This window comes from Rhagoletis zephyria, unplaced genomic scaffold (genome assembly GCF_001687245.7).
Source record: "Rhagoletis zephyria isolate East Lansing unplaced genomic scaffold, Rhagoletis_zephyria_1.1 Rzeph_scaffold_01985, whole genome shotgun sequence".
Taxonomy (NCBI): Eukaryota; Metazoa; Arthropoda; class Insecta; order Diptera; family Tephritidae; genus Rhagoletis; species Rhagoletis zephyria.
In genome coordinates this window covers 36446-58609 of record NW_016159069.1, presented here as the reverse complement: position 1 = coordinate 58609, position 22164 = coordinate 36446, and the positions used below count along the sequence as shown (strand labels likewise).

The following is a 22164-nucleotide window of genomic DNA, read 5'->3' as shown; positions in this document are numbered from 1 at the left end:
AGTAGGTGACTTTAATGCGCACCACGATCTTTGGCACTCAAGCCTGTCAAACGATCGTAGGGGAACAGACTTGGCTGAGCAGATAGACGATTCGACATTCTGCACAATGAACGACGACGCACCCACCAGGATTATGGGCAGCTGCTGCAGCTCGCCAGACATAACAATAGTCAGCGCTGGTCTGATAAACAGCGTATCATGGCGACCTATGCTGACTTTGGCATCAGACCATCTGCTCATAGTCATCTCGATCGATAAACCAACCGACTTTGCTTCCGCGGAACACCAGACCTATATCAACTTTTCTAAAGCTGATTGGAAAGGCTTCGCGGAATTTACTGAAAACACCTTCGCTGCGCTCCCAACACCAACCGACGTCCACCTTGGTGAACTTAAGTTCCGCAGGGCTGTCACCGCTGCTGCAGCTCGCTTCGTACCGGCAGGATGCATAACGGACCCACGTCCAAATTTCCCTGCTGAAGCGGCTGTTTTAGCCGATGAGCGTGATAGCCTTCGTCAGGCCAATCCCGGAGATTCCCGTATCAGGGATCTCAACGCGGAGATTCGGCAGCTAGTGAAGGTACATAAGCGGAAGAAGTGGGAAGAGCATCTCNAGCAATTCAACATTGGCCTTCGTCAGGCCAATCCCGGAGATTCCCGTATCAGGGATCTCAACGCGGAGATTCGGCAGCTAGTGAAGGTACATAAGCGGAAGAAGTGGGAAGAGCATCTCAAGACCTGTAACTGTTGTGAGTAAGCTTTGGTCAATCGTGAGGTCACTGTCCAATCCAACGAAGAATGACCCTGTCGTCATTCACACACATTCACGCTACATCAATAATGCAACCGTGTGAATGTAAACAGTGAACTTGATGTCATAGTAAAGAAGAAATGGGTGCATCTCTCCTCTTTTAACCCTGAAATCTCGGAGCAAAGCGTTATCGAATATGTCTCAAAACAAACGGGTATTGACATTAAACATCTAGCCTGCAATAAACTTGTACAAATGGGCACAGATTTGACTAAGCTTCGGAGTGTGAACCTGAAATTTGGTGTAGTTCCTGCTTTCTATGATAAGATCTTAGCTTCTGAGGTTTGGCCGTCGAGTATCAGTGTACGGGCGTTCAAGTTTTTTCAAAAGGAGGTGAATCCAGCCACTACAACTTAGTGTCGCCTGATTGTGCTACGGAATCCTGCAACCCTCTGTCGAATTTCAAAATATACTACCAGAATATGGCTGGGATGCGAACAAAGGCCGGCGCTGTTTATTTGGCTACAAGCCATGCGGATTATGACATAGTTGTTCTTGTGGAAACGTGGTTAAATGCTGACTTTTGTAGTGAGGAGTTTTTTGACAGGAACCTTTATACAGGGTTTCGCAAAGATAGAGATAGTATAGCCATGGACACCACTCGTGGTGGAGGCGTGCTTATTGCAGCTAAGAATCACTTGCAACTATCTGTAATTCCCTTAAAGAATACTGATTCTAAATTGGACCAATTATGTGTATCAATATTGGGTCTAGATTCACCCTTATATTTATGTGTATCATATATACCGCCTAATAGTCTAGATAAGCTTTATTTTGATCATGTTAATAATATTATAGATCTAGCAGTTTTGAATAATAATGTGCAGCTATGCCTACTGGGAGACTACAATTTAAGTAAAATAGTATGGTCTTATGTAGAAGAAAATTTGCTCNTGTAGAAGAAAATGTACTCATACCCAGCAATTTAAACAGCCCCCGTGAAATTTATTTGATTGACGAGTTTTATAGCTTACAATTAAGTCAAATCAATTGTTTTGCAAATGAACTAAATAAGATATTAGACTTAATTTTCGTTTCTAGTGAACTAAAGTATAATATTTACAAGTCTGAATATCCGATATCACCTACGGATAGACATCATACCCCTGTTATTGTGGAGCTTCAGTTTTATGAATTTGCTAAGTTAGCCCATGGATTTGTCCCAAATTGGAATTTTAATCGATGTGATTTTTCCCATATCAATAACCTCATTTCTNCATGCCCATGGATTGGAATTTTAATCGATGCGATTTTTCCCACATCAATAACCTCATTTCTGGTCTTGATTGGGTAACATCTTTTGGGTGTCATCATCTTGCTGAATGTTTTATATTTTCATATCAAAAATTATGCAAATATGTGCTGAAAATATTCCTTTCCTTCCGAAAAGGATTCATAAATTACCTTGGTGTAATAGAAGATTAAAAAACCTTAAAAACTTGCGTAATAAGTATTTCAAATTGTTTAAAAGTACGGGTGTTTGGCAATACAGAGTTCTCCACGAGAAATACCTGTCGGATTTCAATTGCTTGGATAAGTTTATAAAAACTACTTACTTGGTTTTGAACATAATTTTAAATCGAATCCAAAAGCGTTTTGGAATTTTATTAACTCGAAACGTTCTTCTTCGCATATTCCGTCGTGTATGTCTTTCAATGGGATGACGTCTAAATCACCCTTTGAGACCGCTAACTTGTTTGCTAGCTTTTTCATGTCAAATTTTGTTTGTGATCTCTCATCGTCTGGGGAATTAGGCGATATTGGGATTTCTCCCTCGTTGGATTTTGGAGGTTTGGAATCATCCGAGAAGGACGTATCTTGCTCGATTAATGAGCTTAGTAATTCGAAGCAGGCTGATGCTCATGGAATTTCTGCATTTTTCCTCAAACAATGCATTACTTCAATCGCTGAACCACTTACACTTTTGTTTAACATGTCTCTCAAACCGGGCATTTTTTGGATGAATGGAAATTAGCTTTTGTTACTCCTGTTTTTAAAGCAGGTGATAAATGCCAAATTTCCAACTACATACCTATTTTTAAACTCACTAACTTTGCTAAATTTTTTGAAAAAGCTGTTAGTACTAAAATGACCTTTGCAATTAAGCCGTTTATATCTATTTCCCAACATGGTTCTATCCCTGGACGCTCAACTGTTACCAACCTAGCAATATTCTCAAATTACTGCATTTCTTCTTTTGTCGATGGATGCCAGGTTGATACTATATACACCGATATATCGAAAGCATTTGATAGAGTTTGTCATAGGTTATTATTGTGTAAGTTACGCTGTTTTGGCTTTCACTTCAAGTTTCTGGATTGGCTCAAATCCTATCTAGTCAACAGGGTCAACTTTGTATCAGTGGATAGTGTAAAGTCTCATGCATATGTTACTACTTCGTTCGTTCCCCAAGGCACCATATTAAGTCCATTACTTTTCTTAATTTTTATTAATGATGCCAGTGCTTGTTTCAAACAATGTAATCACCTTTTAAATGCGGATGATTTGAAAATTTTTAAATATGTAAAAACTAACTCTGATATACAGCCCATTCAAAATGAGTTAGATAGCTTCTGCAACAGGGGTAAGCGAAAAAGCTAGAACTCAATATTAATAAGTGCTGTTTTGTGAGGTATTACAAAATACGTTCACCTCTGCAGTCGTCGTATCATATTTCAGACTCCGCTATAAGCTCCTATAATAAAATTAAAGATCTTGGGGTGGTGTTTGACTCGGGCTTCACGTTTATTGAGCACCTAAACTACATTTATCCCAAGGCATACTCGTCACTGGCTTTCATAAAGAGGAATAGCTCTGAATTTAAAAATCGCTATACTAAAAAAATTGTATACAATGCTTTCGTGAGATCGAAACTGGAGTATGCGTCTGTAATTTGGAATCCTTATTTTGATACGCACTCAAAAAGAGTAGAGCGTGTACAAAAGAGTTTTCTAAAATTTGCGTTATGCCAGTTGAAGCTTGATTTGCCAATACCGCCATATATTTCTCACTGTAAGTTAATTGATATGCATACTCTAGCAGGAAGAAGGACTATTTCTGGGCTCATGTTTGTACATGCCATTCTTAATGGTAGTATTGACTGTCCTGTATTACTACAAGCTATACAACTGAATACTGCTGTTCGATCTTTAAGGTATTTCGATATTTTCTCAATAGAATTCTATAAAACCAAATATTCGCAAAATGAGCCTATTTCTAGGATGCTAAGTGAACTCAATGCTTTAATGAATAGAAGTAGAGTTATTGATGTTTTCTCCAGTCGCTTTTCTTTTAAGTTGGCCTTGAGGTCAAATTATATTTAGTCCTAAGTTTAATGTTATCTAGTCTGTAACGTTCTGTAAAACCATAAGACTTTCTTTAGGGCGACCATGCTTCGTCGGACCCGGAGCGAAGCGTGAGCTATTTTAGCCGGCAGTTCATACTGCATCCTCCGGGGGACAAAGCCAAGCGTCGAGTGACCAGAAGGCTACACAAACTGCCAACAAGTTGTACCCCCCTTGCTTTCAATTGCGGTGAAGTTCATGTGGCCATCGGGAAGGCGAAAGCGTCCAAAGCCATGGGTACCGACGGAATATGCATGTTGATGCTGAAAAATTTGGGTCCTGCGGGAGTAGCGTACCTAACGGAGGTCCTCAATTTGTCAATGGCCACTCTCATCAGGTGGGGAGAGTGGTCCACTGCTCAAACCGGGGAAACCAGCCAACAAAGGAGATTCGTATCGACCGATAACACTCCTTTCCCCGGTAGCGAAGACACTTGAGGCCTGGCTACCTCCGTATTTCATGAACCACCTGACCCCAGCGAAGCATCAGCATGGTTCCCAAAAGTGCACAGTACAACAACAGCACTTAAAGCCATAAACCAGAGGTGGCCAAAACTCACTCAATCATATTTTTCAATTTTGCTAAACGATGAGAGAATGAAGAGAATTAGTCGCTCACGCGTCTGATGCAAACAGTGTTGTCAACGATTTCAAGTTGCAAATTATAAGAAAAGGGGATTTTTTTATTACGTAAATAGTGTGAAAGGTAGAGATTATAAAAGAATTAACCTTTTAATATGGTTTAATTCAATTTCATTGCTGGCTTGGATTTATTATTATAATTAAAATTAAAATTGAAGCAAATAGATGAATTAATTTGTATTAATCTTCTTAGTTTGAATCTAAAGAAAAGGGACTTTTAGCATTATTTTAAATTTATCTTTTTATTTATGTGCACATGTACGTAATAATTTATTAATTCAATATTTGGGAATAAGGGGAAATAGCGCTATAATGGCGCTTAACAAAAAAGTTTGTCCCCCGTGTGATTTCTTTATGACAAACCAAACATTGTGCCCTCCCTTCCCATTACTAGTGAGTCAAAAATCTACATCCGAATCCATACTAAATAGTGATGTGCTGAGTCGGTACTTTTAAGTATTGATCGATACTCGGTACCGATTTGGAGAGTATCCAATACTTTCGATACTCGGTACCGAAATATTGGAGTTTATAAGAAGACCCACAAATATGGAATAAAAGCTTTTAAGAGATCGTCGAAGTTTTTATGAATCTCATTAATCTATTGGTTAAGAAGTCTATTTCTCCACATTGTTTAGATCTGAACTCTCTCGTCGCTCGATTAATATCTGCCCTTTTTTTGAAAGTAAAGGTTCGCTTGGAACGGTCGTCGTAACAATAAATAATAATAACATTTTAGCGCTTACACTTTCGCTAAGTATTTGGCCGACCTTCACTTCACAAATTGTGTGTGTCTTGATGTTATACCTCAAACTAGACAGAAATACACTCAACTGTTGCTCGGACCAGGGATCGCACGCGGCTCCTAAGGAGTGGCATTACGCGCCTCTACCTACTCAGCCACAGCGACAACCACAATGCAAATCATAATAAATAATTTTTGAAGAGTCATAAGTATTACGAATTTACAATGTTGCCACAAGAACTGTTGTAGTTGGTAAGACTGTTGCGATAAGTACAAGAAGGCTCAAATACTAAAATACATATTGCTTATTTGTAGGTGTTTTTTTTTTTTGGTTTGACGATGTCTCATAAAATAGCAATGACATTTTTCCTGCAAATTTCAAAAGTATGTATATTATGACGAGGGATCAATGTATCGAATCGGTATCGGGTACCGAAAGGATAGTATTGGGTACCGATTTTTTTTCAAGTATTGGGTACCGACAATTCAGCACATCACTATTATTAACATTTTTACCGTGTCTTGCAGCGACTTGATTGCTTGAAAGTTTTCGCATCGATTGAGCACGATCACAGCAAAACCATAATCGTCGGCATCACTGATTCATAGGGTATGCTCATGTATGTGTGAAAGCAGCGCAGTTTTTCTCGTGTACGTGTGAAAGCAGAAGAGAAAAATTTGGCAGGCGTGCCTATGAAATGGCCACCCTTGCCATAAACACTCAGATAACTCGTGGCGTTAACCGTAACCGTCCCTGTGAGAGAACGTTTCTAGTAGCGTTGGACCTGTCAACCATTCCACGCTACTAGAAGATATAGAGGCTTCCTCTCTCCCACAGAGGCTCAAACGGTGGTCGGCAAATTATGTGAGTGGTCGACACACGTCGGTAATGTTTAGACACAAATCGAGCAAACTCAGAAAAATAAAACAGGGGGTTCCACAGACAGCTGCTTGCAGAAGAGCCCTCGCCTAGCCACGTCAGGAGGCATCTCTACGAACTGACGGACGAAGTCCAGAGGTTCATTAAGCAACCTCTGGACCCGTCAGCATACCGACCGGCCCTGAACGGCATTCACAGGGAGTCAGTCTCGAGTTATGTAGACTCCAAACCTGTGGAGCTTCATCTGAGTCGGGAGACAAGAGCTACAATAGTCCAACTTCTCTCTGGCTACTGCAGCAGGTTAAACTCATACCTGAGCAGACTAAACGCGGCAGTGCCAAATGAGTGTCCGACTCGAAACATCTCTTCGCATGCCCGGAAAACCCGACAACTCTAACGCCTTTGTCCCTGTGGACCGACCCTATTGAGGCTGCACGCTTCTTAGGGCTGCCCTTAGTGGAACTTGACGACAACTACTGAGATATTAACCGATCTGGGCGAGGTTGTTGTAGCCGCTACAACAACAACAACAGTAATAAAATACACATAATGATCGCGCCGTTTAAAATCAAACGTAAATTATTTATGGATTTTTAATTAAAAATTTTCATAATTTATCGAAGTATAGATTTTATAATAAAAAGCGCCGCAGGCGAAAATTTGTAATAACAAATCGGGCGATTTATTACAAATTTTCGAAATACATGGAACTATATTAAAAAACTAAAGAAACAATAAAAAACGGAAATAATACGGTTTATAGGTGTATTTTATAGCTTCGAGAAGTATGGCAGCACACATTTGCTCTTACTGTTGACATTTGTTAAGCTGATGCCAGATAAAACTTTGTAGCTTTGCGTGACATTTATAACTCTGCCTGAAAAGCGCCAGGCGTAAAAAGTATACCACAATGAACGCCAAGAAAACAATTCTGTACTGATTTCCACTCGTCAAAATTGCTGTGGTTTTGTTTTATATTTTGCTTTAAATATATGAGCAATGTAGTTAAGTTTTATGTGTCTACGTGAAAACTATAATTTGAACGAAACAAAATAAATATTAAACCGGCTGATTGTCAAAGCGCGCAAATATAAAAATTGGCCATATTTTCGCTTCGCGCTGCAGCTTCAACGATCTATGTGGCATGCTCTGTGCATTTTCATACAATTCATCCTATCTGTCAAAGCGAATTTGTCACGTAAATAGAAGCAAATGTTTTATGTGGTATCAGCTTTATTTCTGTTTGTTTGTGAAAAGTGTTAAAACATGTAAACGAATTTATAAACGCGTTTTACTTAATTAATTGATGTATATACAGTGAAACCCGCTTAAGTAACTAACATTTTGGGGCACCGTGAATATTTCAATGTAATCTGAAGAAAATCCCTCTTTTAAGTACCTCCCCGCTTATTTACCCAACCCGCCTAAGTACCTAAATTTTTCGTACACCATTTATCATTTTACTTATAGTTTTCCCCTTTTAAGTGCTCCGGCAACAAGTTCGGCCAAAAATTCTAAAAAATCTACGGTAATGTTGAGCCACTTGAAACTTGCACATTATTACACTAAATTGAATGGACTGAGAAATTTTGATGAAAATTTGATTATATTGTTTTTTTTCAGTGGTCTATTGTTAGGTGTGGTATTCGTTAGGTAATGAACTGGGTTTTAATTGAAATACCTTAAAAATTAATAAATAAATATAAGTGGCATGCAACATCATTTTGAATTTGGTCCGAAATGATAGATATGTCCAACACTGTATGTATGTATAAATATGTATAATCAATGACTTTAAAGAGTTGAATTCTTTTGAAAATTACATAACATTGCTTTATCGATTTTTTTAAGTACCCAACCCGGCTAAGTATCTCAAAAAGCTGACATTTTTCGTGAGGTACTTAAGCGGGTACCTGCAGTGCAATGGGGTATAGTCGTTGCGCTGGGTATGCAGTTACAGTTGCATGGCTGTACTCAATCCCGACTCTTGCGTCCTCGTTCGCGCACTCTGGGCAACGTGAGCAACCCATGTGCAAGATGCGGTGACCAATCCGAGTGGAGCATTGGGTCAGGGCAGAAAGAGAGGGAGCTTCGGTGAGCCCACTCCGACTTATTCGGTTTAAGGGCTCACTGAAGTCTGCGGCGCCTGTTCACCAGTAGGTGCGGCTGCAAGCGGGTGTCTGCTTGGAGCAAGCGGCTCGCTATATAAACGTGTATTTGGATACGAAACCACCCCGTCCCAGCAATGGGTTGTGCGCTGGGTTTGGGACCTCCCACCTAAAAGCCACTTCCAGTGAAGAAGCAAGGCAAAGTCTCGGATGAGACCCTCCCCCCCCCTTATGATGACGACCACGGCAAACGTTTAAAGGACTACGATTTGAGGGCATGCACCTGGAATGTCCGGACCCTTAATGGGGAAGATGCCTCTGCCCGGCTGGTTGATGTCCTCGTAGGGACAAAAGCTGACATCATTCTTCAACATCTCGCTCATCTGCGCCCATGCCCTGACGGACGAGAAGGATGAGGCATCCAAGGATCTCTTCTATGAGCGCTTGGAGCGCACGTACGAGCGCTGCCCCCGTCATGATATCAAAATCGTGCTTGGCGACTTCAATGCCAGGGTGGGCAAGGGAGGGATCTTTGGCACCACCGTGGGAAAAAACGGGTTGAGGCTGATCGGCTTCGCCGGGGCCCGAAACATGATAGTATGCAGTACTAGTTTCAAGCATAAAAAGATCCATCAAACTACGGGGCTGTCTCAGGATCGGAAAACGAGAAACCAAATCGATGATGTTGTGATAGACGGAAGGCACGCTTCCAGTGTTTTAGACGTACGCACACTCCGAGGCCCAAACATCGACTCGGACCACTATCTTGTTGCAGCCAAGATACGACCCCGCCTCTGTGCAGTAATAAATGTGCGCCCAAATATGCAAGGAAAGCTTAACGTCGAAAAGCTGCAATCACAACAGACATCCAGTGCTTTCGCTACTCGACTCTCCCACCTGCTCTCATAGAGCAATCTTCAACAAACCGACATATGCGAGCAGTGGAACAACCCCGTTCCCACGACAGTCGGGTCTACGTAACCGGAACGACCCAGATATATATTTGGCCAAGGACTGTCACTCCAGCAAGACTCCCCAAAAACTCTTTGGGGAGCTTGCATGGTGCTACAACAACAACAACAGCAGTGGAACCACGACAGTCGGGTCTACGTAACCGGAACGACCCAGATTTATATTTGGCCAAGGACTGTCACTCCAGCAATACTCCCCAAAAACTCTTTGGGGAATTTGTATGCTGCTACAACAACAGCAGTGGAACTACATTTCTCGCTCACTAAGTACCGCCGCCGGAGAAGTAGTCGGATTTCAGCGAGCCCGAAAGAACACCTGGTACAATGAGAAGTGTCAGGAAGCTGCAGAGAAAAAAGATGCCGCCTACAGGGCCACGCTGCGATCGGGCGCAACGCGCGCTATGTGGGACCGCTATAGGGATCTGAAGAGGGAAGNGCGTCAAAACGCTACCATTTAATTAAAATTTTTAAACAGGTGAAACTCTATTCAAACTCCTCTAATAATATTCCTAAGGATTAATCTAAACCATTTCTCAGTGATGAGAGGTCTCGCATGGTGTCGGTTCTCATTTCATCAAATTTCAAATCTCCCTGTAACTTAAAAAAATAAAACCTGTGCACATCTATGTAGAATCTCAGTTCTTTAATTTGACTTCTCATTTTGGAAATTCGAAATAATGGTTCAGATGTGATGACCCTAAAAACATAGATTGCAACTCTAATTAAAAATATTATCAGCCTATAGTTTTCTTAAAACTCTTTCGTTTGACACTAATATTTCGATATTTCATTTATGTATCTTTCGTATAAGTAAAACAAATTCGACTTTTCAAACAGGTGGCAACCCCTTTATAAGTATTTTCAAACTAAAATCTTTCGCGTGGCGTTTTTATACATATTTCAATTACCTGATGAACTAAGTTGAATTTAATTTTTGTAAGCACATGGCAACTCTCCTAAATACAGTTTAGAAATAAATTATTTTCAGGCTTANACCCAAATACGTGTGTGCGAAGAGCTTGAAATGCTGGCCGACGGGAAGAATGCCCGAAAAATTTACCAAAGTGTTAGGCGACTTACGGAAGGTTTCAAGACCAGGGCGTACTCCTGTAAGAACAACAATGGCGACCTAGTAACCGATGTTCAGAGCGTACTTAAATTATGGAGGGAACACTTCTCAGCCCTACTGAATGGTAGCAGCACGGAAAGTTGTGGAGAAAAGAACGCGAGCCCGCAGTCGATGATGACGGAGTCGACGTTCCACCGCCTGATTATGACCAGGTACGAATAGCAATAACGCGGCTGAAAAACAACAAAGCTGCTGAAGCTGACAGCCTGCTAGCTGAGCTATTCAAGTACGGCGGCGAGGAGTTGATAAGGTGCATGCATCAACTCTTTGTCAGAACTAGTGACCCCGCATGGCGTCAAAACGCTACCATTTAATTAAAATTTTTAAACAGGTGAAACTCTATTCAAACTCCTCTAATAATATTCCTAAGGATTAATCTAAACCATTTCTCAGTGATGAGAGGTCTCGCATGGTGTCGGTTCTCATTTCATCAAATTTCAAATCTCCCTGTAACTTAAAAAAATAAAACCTGTGCACATCTATGTAGAATCTCAGTTCTTTAATTTGACTTCTCATTTTGGAAATTCGAAATAATGGTTCAGATGTGATGACCCTAAAAACATAGATTGCAACTCTAATTAAAAATATTATCAGCCTATAGTTTTCTTAAAACTCTTTCGTTTGACACTAATATTTCGATATTTCATTTATGTATCTTTCGTATAAGTAAAACAAATTCGACTTTTCAAACAGGTGGCAACCCCTTTATAAGTATTTTCAAACTAAAATCTTTCGCGTGGCGTTTTTATACATATTTCAATTACCTGATGAACTAAGTTGAATTTAATTTTTGTAAGCACATGGCAACTCTCCTAAATACAGTTTAGAAATAAATTATTTTCAGGCTTATTTCGACTGATACCCATCTTTTGACAATCCATTTAACTTATTAAATAATTTGAGCTTAATTTTTTCAACAAAAAAAAAACCAAATGTTCAGCTTAAAGATTTCTTAACACTCGTTCTTTTGATAACCATATTTTAAAATTTCATGTAACTTTTGTATAATTAAACGAAATACCACTTTCAAAACAGGCGGCAACCCTTTTAAAAATTATTCTCCAACTAAAACTTCCTTACATATTTTTCGTCTGGCATTATTATAAATATTTCATGTAACTGATGAATTAAGTGGAAATTTATTTTTTAAACACGTGGCAATCCTCCTAAATATAGTTCTTAAATAAAGGATTTTAAACCCATTTCCATTGATCACCATCGGTTAGTAATTCATTTAATTTATTACATAATTTTAGTTTAGCCCTTTAAACTGGGGTAACACTCAAACACATCAAACTAAGTATTTCTTGAAGCTCTTTCATTTGACATCCATCGTAAATATTTAATATAACTTGGGTATAAAATAGTTCAACTAGACTTCTCATATAGGTGGCAACGCTATTCAAAATATTTCCAAACTACTACATTCTTAAACCTCTTTTATTTGACACCCATATAGCGATACCTTATTCGCTTACCAAATTCCTTTAATTAAAATTGAATTAAATTTTTTTTAACATGTGGCAACCCTCCTATACGTAGTTAAGTTATAAAGTATTTTCAAAACCATTTCGACTGATACCCATATTTAATAGCTGATTTAACTTTTTAATTAATTTGAGCTTAATTTCTTAACACGTGGCAAGCTTTTTCGAAAAGATAAGACCTTCTTGAACATCCACACCCTAAGCCCTTTAATTTGGTACCTCACTTTTGAAAATCAAACGAGCAGTGCGGATCTGAGGGCATTGATTAGTTTAATTATTTAACAGATGGCAACTCCTTTCGAAAAAATAAAACCGTTTGCACATCTACAGGCCAAGCGCTTTAATTTGACACCCCATTTTTGAAAATCGAACGAACGGTGCAGATCTTTTATGCTGCACAAAAAATGCCTTCGCGTTTTATATAAATATATAGATATGGTCAGATCAACGCATACCCGACGACTGGAATTTAAGTGTGCCAAACCACAAGAAAGGTGGGTTGGGCTTTAGATTGGTAACCCCGGAGTACAGCATTCAGGAAAATATGGAAGGTAGAGGGGGGTCTAATAGTTCCCTGTATGAAGTTTCAAAGCGCGTAACCTTATAGTTTTTAAGGAATTTGTTGTTAAAGTTTGTAATTTTAACCAACTTATATGGCACTATTTTACAATCTATAATGCACTTTACACTAAATTTACACGTTATTTACACTCAATATATGTGCAGTTAGAGTGTGCACGATCAAACAAATAAATACTTTTAGTATATTACAGTTTTTTATGAAAAATTGATTGTTGTTTAATTATTATGAGAGTGCATGCAGAATATTTGCAAATGGCAGCAGAACTGTGTTGCCACATCTAAAAAAACCAAGGGTGGAAAGTAAGACCAAAAGAAAATACGATTAAAAGGAAAATACGATAAGGTTCTTTTCTTCAGATAAAAATAAATAGTAGGGGATTTGGGGTCATATTCCCCCATAAAATACTGAAACACATTTTTAAGGCTTGTATGTATATTTTATTGCGTCAATAAGTTTGACGAAACGGTCCTCATGCTTACGAGCAATTGTTTTGCGCCACAGATATTCGATAATTTTATCTATTTTATTTATAATGTTATATTTTATTATATACAAGACATTTTTATAAAACACCCAGTAACCGTAACCGACATCACTGGGGCGGCAGCCCCAGGTTTTCCACACAGAAAGGGAATTCTAGTACTTCATCCTTTCCCAAGGCTACATCATTGGGGCGGTAGCCTCAGTGTGTGCACACCAAATGGAGAATTATATTTGGTAAGGGTTATAATCCTAAAGCGCGGCCGAAGGCCGCCTACGCAGAAAGGAATACTACGCAAAAATATGACCCCAAACCCCCTACTATTTATTTTTATCTGAACAAAAGAACCTTATCGTATTTTCCTTTTAATCGTATTTTCTTTTGGTCTTACTTTCCCCCCTTGTTATTTTTTAGATGTGGCAACACAGTCCTGCTGCCATTTGCACATATTCTGCATGTACTCTCATAATAATTAAACAACAATAAATTTTTCATAAAATGCTGTAATATGCTAAAAGTTTTTATTTGTTTGATCGTGCACACTCTAACTGCACATATATTGAGTGTAATTAACGTGTAAATTTAGTGGAAACTGCATTATATACTGTAAAATAGTCCCATACAAGTTGGTTAAAATTACAAACTTTAATAACAAATTACTTTAAAACTATAAGGTTCCGCGCTTTCAAACTTTACATAGACCAGCTTTAGAACCCCCTCTCTAAAGTAGCGATGGGCATAATGCGCACATACGGGCAAAATGCCCAAACGTGCAAACCGCGGGCAAATGTGCAAACCGTTGGGTAGATGAGGTGAGGTAATTATGCCCGGGGGGAAACAGAAAATTTTGCGCGAATTGCATCTGTATGTGTGATCGGAATGAGAGAACAAGTATATGTGAGTACTCGCGAATGTGAGACCCGATGGCTGCCAACTTTCCTAAAAGCACCAAAACTTGAGACAAATCAAGACATCATACATACTTATGTGTATAAAAAGATTTTCGTGTCCAGAATAAAATTCACTAAATAAGCACTGAACATGGCGGGAAAGGTATTCTAATAGTATTATATAGTAGTCGAATATTTTTAGGTATCTTCGGCTCAGCTAACATGAAAAAAGTAGCATGTATGCATATCTATATATTTTTGATGATTTGAAGATTTTAATTTTTAACGATGCAAAGTGAAGTGTATGTATATACATTTTGATTAAATCAAAGGTGTGTATTTAATTTGACAGTACTTGTGCAAATGCTTTATTTGTTTTTTTTTTTAATTGCAGGTATGGACATAAAAGTGCAAATAAGTTTTGCATTGACTACATTTTACAAACTCCAACGGGCTCAACAGTCACGAAAGCGAAGAGAACAGTCTTATGACCAATGTTTATACTCTATTTAATGCCACGAAATCCCAACACTGGTTATAAAACCATATAACGAAGTTCCAAATTTTGTTTTTGTTAAAAAACTGATGGTTTTTTATTAACATATGATCTCTAATTTTATCAAATAAAGTTTAACTGCTAAATTATAAAAGAAACTTTTTTTTCATAAGAGTTTACAGAGTTTAAATGATTTAGCAGGATTCTAGCGATTTTTGTTTATTAATCTGGCGGGACGGCAGAAACAGAAATGGCAACACTGGTGGTGAGTACTGACTTGCTTGCCATTTGCCATTTTGGTACTTTTGGAGCTAGATTTAGATCTTTATTTTTATATTTAGCTCCGAAAATCGGGCTTTAGCTCCTAGCTCTTTTCAAATTTATGTAGCACTTTTTTACTCCAGAAAGTTTTAGTTGTATTTGGTATATATAAGCCAAAACTTAAGCGTTGATAAAATGGAAAATTTCGAGATGCAGTGTATCCACCATAAACCCTTGGATCTAGGTTAAAAAATTCAAAAATTAATTAAAAGAAAATAAGGCGGATTTTGTTTTACCTTACTAATTTTACCTTTAAGGAGAGCTGAAAGTGAAACTTTCCAGAAAAATTTTGCGAAAAAAGTATTCAATTCATATATCTGAAATTACAGACTTTAACAGTTTGTAAACTTATACTTATAAAATTCGTTGTTTTTATTAAAATTGCCAAAAATTTAAAAACAACCTTACGTCAAGAAATGCTCAACCTTAACAAAAATATGTAGCTCTTCATTCTAGCTACTATTAGTTACCTTGTTTATATGGCATCAAACGCGGTATCGAATTAACTCGTGTCAGCGTAGCTCCCTTGAAATGCAAGTGTTTATATGCAACACAAGAAATGAGTCGATCGAACACACTTTCAAACAGAGTTTATCCCGATGCAGCCCTGTTAATACATGTGTGAATTCTTGAAAATAATGAACAATGAAAAATAATAATTAAAGACTTAAACAGCCTTGTAAAAATTATCTTAGGTATTAATTTTATAACAAAGCTTAGCATAAATGTAATTTGAAGAACTATTTAAATGGTTTACTTTATACAGAGTTGCATGACACAACCGTGTGGACAAATTCCGTGTTTATATGCACTCTTAACACGATTCAACAACTCTTTAACTCGCATTCAAAACGTGATTTATAGTGCCACGGTTAAAAGTTCTCTGTTAAAAGTTTATCTGGCAACCCTGCTTGCTTGCGCGCATATTAGCTGTTTTGTAATAGCGATTCTACAATAGCGCAGTGACAGTGGCAGTGACAGTTTTTAACACGCAGTAACAGTTCGAAAAACTGCCGCTGCCACTGCCACTGCGCTATTGTAGAATCGCTATAATTCACTTTCGCATTGTCAGCAGGGATGCCATTTGGATCTAAATAGACCCAATAGGATACATTTTTAGGCGAATTTTTGCGGGATACTTATTTTTTCCGATCAGCACAAATGTGGATACTTTTTCAAAATAGGCCAAAATTTTATATTTTCTACAAAGTTTTTTTCGTTCAAAAATCGATTTTCATTAAAGATGGTAGAAAGCATTATGTTTTCTAAATGTATTCAAAATCGCTACTTAAGCGTGAAATTAAAGAATTTAAATTTTTGTGAACAAAGCAATGAACATATGAAGAGATATAAGCGCAATTGTTTTAATTAGCTAAAAAGGATGCTTTAAGCATGTTCTTAATATACATATTAGTTAACTTAACGCTACCTAATGGATCGCCCTTTGCTCACGTTGCCAGACTCGTGACATCATTACTCCACTTAGGGTTTACCGCAGAACTTTCGCTGACGCAGCACACGCGCAACAGCGCAATCACGTTGGGCAAACACAACCAGCGAAAGCGTGAGAATTGCAAGGTAGGCAATATCGACAACCGATCGATTGCGAAATACAAAAGCATGGGAACTGCAACGTAAGCATAATTGGGTAGGCTAAGAAGTTAGTTGGTAGGAATATTGAATTGTTAGAGTCAGTCTATTTTTGGGTGGTGCATTGAGCACACGATAGGTTTACTTTTATAACATAAATTTAGTGGTGCATTAAGCACACAATAAGTCTACTTTTGTAACATAATTTAGTGGTGCATAAGCACATAATAAAAATACCTTTATAACGTTGTGAAATCGTTGTTTGAATTTGATCTTCGGTGAACGGTTGGTTCACCGCAACTTTAATTTTTTAATTAACCTCGCTCACTGAGACTTAACTGGCGCCGGAGTGGGTTGCAAACATCTGTTCTTGTGGAAAAAACTTGTTGATAAGAGAAAAGACAAAAACCAAACAGAATTCCTGTGAAAAATAGGAAATAAAAGCGGAAATAAAAATAGTGAAAAAACTTTAAGGAGAAAAGTTTGTAGTTAATTGTGTTCATAAGAAACAAGACAAAAAACCATACAGAATTCCTTTGAAAAATTGGAAAAAGAAGCGAAGAAATAAGATAAGGACAGTGTTTAATTTTGTTCACAAAAAAATAAAATATACAAAAATCATACAGAATTCCGGTGAAAAATTGGGGATAGAAGTGCAAATATTAAAGGAGATAGATATCAACAAAAATAGGAAGCGAATCATCAAATAACTGAGTATTATAATAACGGATAAAACCAAAAAGACATCACTGACCGAATTCCAATGAAATATTGGTTTTTGTAAGTAAAACATCATAACCCTGATTTTATATTTTTTCATTCCAGCATAAACATGTATACGGACGAGATGAAGAAGTCCTTAACGGAGATGAGTGGCGCCGTAAATGCCATTCTCTCGCAGCTTAGAAGATTCGAAGAGCGCTTAAAAAGCGTGGAAACCAGGAATAGTGAAGAATCCCTACAAGGACTAAGTGAAAACTTGGAAAGGTTAGAAAGTCAAGTGGAGGAGGTGCGCAGACAATCTGCAGACACCGACCCACAGCCTGCAGAAGAACCACTCACGAGTCCTCAGACGGAGGACGAGTTAAGGGAAATTTCAAAACTGCCAGACTGCGTCAAGGAACTCCAGATATTTGATGGATCTCGGGAGCACTATTCCTCCTGGATCCATAGCGCGGAACAGATTGTTAAGGACTACCAAGTTGTGCGGCACAAGCCGATTTATAGGGCCATTCTGGCACATTAGGTACAAAGTGAGGGGTGCAGCAGACGCTGCACTGGTGTCTCACAATATCCTTGATGCCGATTGGAAAAGTATCAAAGAAATTCTTTCGCTGCATTACGCAGATGCTAGGGACATTGAGACATTAGATCAGCAAATAACCCAAATGACGCAAGGACCAATACCAATCTTCGGCAACGCGATATTTTTCGCGGGGCAATAGGGACTACACTGACACAGCTCAAAGCTATCCAGCTCAGAACCGGTCGGGATCTACCTACCCAACCCAGCAAAATAATAACTATACCGGTAGAACCCAAACCCAGGTAGGGCCAAATTTTTCATACGCTGGATCGGGGCAATCCCGGAACAATCAATCTACCCAAAGCTGGCGCAGCAACAATCCTTCCTCAACAACAACAAGAATTAATGTCGATCCATCTTCCCAAACCAGACAAACAAACAATTCGAGACTTCCAAGGTATGATAGCATAAAAAGAAATTCAGGTTCCACGGGATTCTCGGGTTATGCAAATAAAACCCCAAGCAAACAACAAAAGCTCTTTCATCAAGTGCCAGTAGAGGAGGAAGAAGGGGAAGATACCTCTGGCAAGCAACAAACCGTGGGCGATCAAGTAAATTTTACGATGGGGGCCTCGTGTCCGGCGTACCATATTTAGAGTATGCTTCGCTGGACCAGGGTACCTTAAAATTTTTAGTAGATACGGGAGCGAATAAAAACTACATTAGCGAGCGCGTAGCACAATGCACTATGCCAGTAGAGAACCCTTTCCACGTAATGTCCGCTGGAAAATAAAGATAGACAGAAAAGTTTGTGGAAATTTTTTTTTAAGTTTGTAGGCAAGGACCTACCCACTACCTTTTTTGTTCTCCCAGGACTCGAATCTTTTGACGGAATAATAGGCGACGATACCCTCACGGAAGTTAAGGCCGCACTAGACAGGGAATTAAACCACCTTATTTTAAAACCAGATATACTGCTGCCCCTCAAGCGGAAGAGAGCGCAGCACGTCAATAGCATCGAGGAAAATATTTCCATCGACCCCAATATTGCCAAATCTATAAGAAAAGAGCTTAACAAAATACTCAATAGATTCGAAAATTTGTTTGGTCCAGTTGATCGCAGCATGGAAATCGAAACTTATGTCCAGGCGGAAATAAGAACAGAAACATGTTAACATGCGTGGGGAAGTTGAAAGACAAATCCCTCAAAAAGACCGTACAATTCACCCATATGGATTGTGCCAAAGAAATTCCAGGCCGACGGGAAAAAAAATACCGAATGGTCATAGATTTCAAGCGGCTAAATGCCGTAACGATTCCCGATACATATCCCATACCAAATATTAACGGCACTATCGCTAGCCTTTGGAAATGCAAGGTACTTCACTACACTCGACCTAACCTCAGGGTTCCACCAAATCCCCATGAAAGAATGGGACATCCCAAAAACCGCATTTTCCACCATGAACGGAAAGTACGAATTTTTGCGACTCCCTTTCGGCCTAAAAAATGCACCCTGTATCTTCCAATACGACGTGCTCAAAGAATTTATAGGCCGCATTTGCTTTGTATATATCGATGATATAATCATCTTTAGCAAAGATAAGGTTACCCATTTAAGGGACATTGAAGTAATCCTTGCCAGACTCTTGGCTGCTGGTCTCAAAGTAAATCTGGAAAAAATACAGTTCTTAAGAACAAGTGTGGAATTCCTTGGATACAATGTGACCTCTGAAGGGATACTGCCAGATCCAAAAAAAAGTAGATTCCATAAAAAATATGCTCCCTCCATGCAATTTAAAGGAGCTTAAGAGCTTTCTAGGACTAACGTCATATTACAGAAAATTCATACGCGATAATGCAAAAATCACAAAACCTCTAACTAATCTTACTAGAGGTGAGCACGCACAGGTAAAAGCGACCCAGTCTAAACAAGTTCCAATATCCCTGAACGAAGAAGCCTTAAAGGCATTTGAAGATCTCAAAGGAGTGTTGACGACCTCCGAAATCCTGACCTTCCCCAACTTCGAAAAAGCCTTTAATCTAACAACTGATGCCACCGATTTCGCGATTGGTGCGGTACTCTCGAAGGACTACGATGGCAAGGACAAACCCATTGCGTTTATTTCACGAAGTCTAACCACCACAGAGGAAGGGTACGTGACGAATGAAAAAGAAATGCTTGCTATCGTTTGGGCACTGGACATCCTCCGAAATTACCTGTACGGCGCTAAAAAAATACGAATATTTACAGACCATCAGCCATTTGTNACCCTGTATCTTCCAATACGACGTGCTCAAAGAATTTATAGGCCGCATTTGCTTTGTATATATCGATGATATAATCATCTTTAGCAAAGATAAGGTTACCCATTTAAGGGACATTGAAGTAATCCTTGCCAGACTCTTGGCTGCTGGTCTCAAAGTAAATCTGGAAAAAATACAGTTCTTAAGAACAAGTGTGGAATTCCTTGGATACAATGTGACCTCTGAAGGGATACTGCCAGATCCAAAAAAAAGTAGATTCCATAAAAAATATGCTCCCTCCATGCAATTTAAAGGAGCTTAAGAGCTTTCTAGGACTAACGTCATATTACAGAAAATTCATACGCGATTATGCAAAAATCGCAAAACCTCTAACTAATCTTACTAGAGGTGAGCACGCACAGGTAAAAGCGACCCAGTCTAAAAAAGTTCCAATATCCCTGAACGAAGAAGCCTTAAAGGCATTTGAAGATCTCAAAGGAGTGTTGACGACCTCCGAAATCCTGACCTTCCCCAACTTCGAAAAAGCCTTTAATCTAACAACTGATGCCACCGATTTCGCGATTGGTGCGGTACTCTCGAAGGACTACGATGGCAAGGACAAACCCATTGCGTTTATTTCACGAAGTCTAACCACCACAGAGGAAGGGTACGTGACGAATGAAAAAGAAATGCTTGCTATCGTTTGGGCACTGGACATCCTCCGAAATTACCTGTACGGCGCTAAAAAAATACGAATATTTACAGACCATCAGCCATTTGTTGAAGTGCTACTGAATGTGTTTAGGAACCAGATTGTGTTCGGGGGCAGGCTGCAAATATGCGAGGAGCCTCATCCCGGTTATGTTCGACACTACCTAGCAATTGAGGGAATCAGCGAGCAACAGCTCGTTAACGTACTCAAAGAAAAACTGAGACCAGACGTAATCAATGGCATAAAAATTCCAGAAACTCACTTAGGGATGCTTCAGACGGTGTATTTAGAACATTTTATACATTAGAAGGTCCGGGTAGCTCAGACTCTTGTAGAAGATCTGCGAAACCCTGATAGAATATGTGAAGTCATATGGGAAGAGCCTAGGAGAGCTCATCGAAATGCTACTGAGAATAGGAAATAATTTTAGAGCGATACTACTTTCCAAAAATGAGCAGTACAATTCGAAATTATATTATGTCATGTGAAACGTGTAGGGTTATTATAGGCACCCAAACAGACCAGAGCTACAAAGCACACCAATCCCATCATGTCCTTGTGAAATCATCCATGTAGATATTTTTGAAATAGAAGGAGAAAAATTTGTAAGCTGTATAGACAAATTTTCAAAATTTGCAAAACTTTTCCACATTAGGAACAGATCAAGTTTGCACCTAAACTAAAAGTATTAGTGACCGACAACGAAAGGGGGCTAATTAGCCCGATAATACAAAACTTATTAGAATCCTTAGGAATCCGACTGTTTCGCACACCATCACAAAGAAGCGAGGTAAATGGTCAAGTTGAGAGGCTCCATTCCACCCTTATCGAAATATTTAGACGTCTANTTGCACCTAAACTAAAAGTATTAGTGACCGACAACGAAAGGGGGCTAATTAGCCCGATAATACAAAACTTATTAGAATCCTTAGGAATCCGACTGTTTCGCACACCATCTCAAAGAAGCGAGGTAAATGGTCAAGTTGAGAGGCTCCATTCCACCCTTATCGAAATATTTAGACGTCTAGCATCAGACAACCCGATTTCAAAACGAAGGAGCTAGTTAACATTGCGGAAGACCTCTACAACAACTCAATTCACTCGGTTACAAACCGAAAACCCAGCGAAGTATTCTTCAATCGCTCAAAACCTCTCTTTAAGAAGGAAGTTGTGGCCAAAGACAATAAGGTCACAGTAACCACCCTTAGTGGCAGGAAAATCCACAAATTGCATATAAAGAATTTGAAATGTGGAAATACACATCCTAATTCGTAAGAAAATAATAAAATAAAAATAAAAATAATCATCTGTTTTTTGTTATTTTTATGGCCTTATAACAATTATATTCAACAATTTTTATGAGCTCGAGGCCGTATTAAATGTAAACTTATTGTGGAAAAGCAACAATAATTTGAAAAAATGGTAGAAGTGATAGCTATTTCGGAAATCACCACATTTCCTCATCAGACTTCTTTCAGTAGG

At 38.8% G+C, this 22164-nt stretch overlaps 1 protein-coding gene across 5 annotated transcripts in view; it reads right to left on the bottom strand.

Annotated features, from left to right (window-relative positions):
- Window positions 1–22164, bottom strand: part of Tbc1d15-17 (TBC1 domain family member 15/17) — a 71352-nt gene that overhangs the window by 21196 nt on the left and 27992 nt on the right. Inside the window, exons 2-3 of one of the 5 annotated variants that reach the window (XM_017619886.1) lie at window positions 16715–16898; window positions 15358–15515 (exon numbers count right to left, since the gene is read on the bottom strand). The exons of 3 other annotated variants lie outside the window; for them this stretch is intronic. The gene's annotated coding sequence lies outside the window, so the exon portion shown is untranslated. The remainder of the gene's footprint in view (window positions 1–15357; window positions 15516–16714; window positions 16899–22164) is intronic. One more of the 5 variants, XM_017619887.1, reaches the window with a different exon arrangement.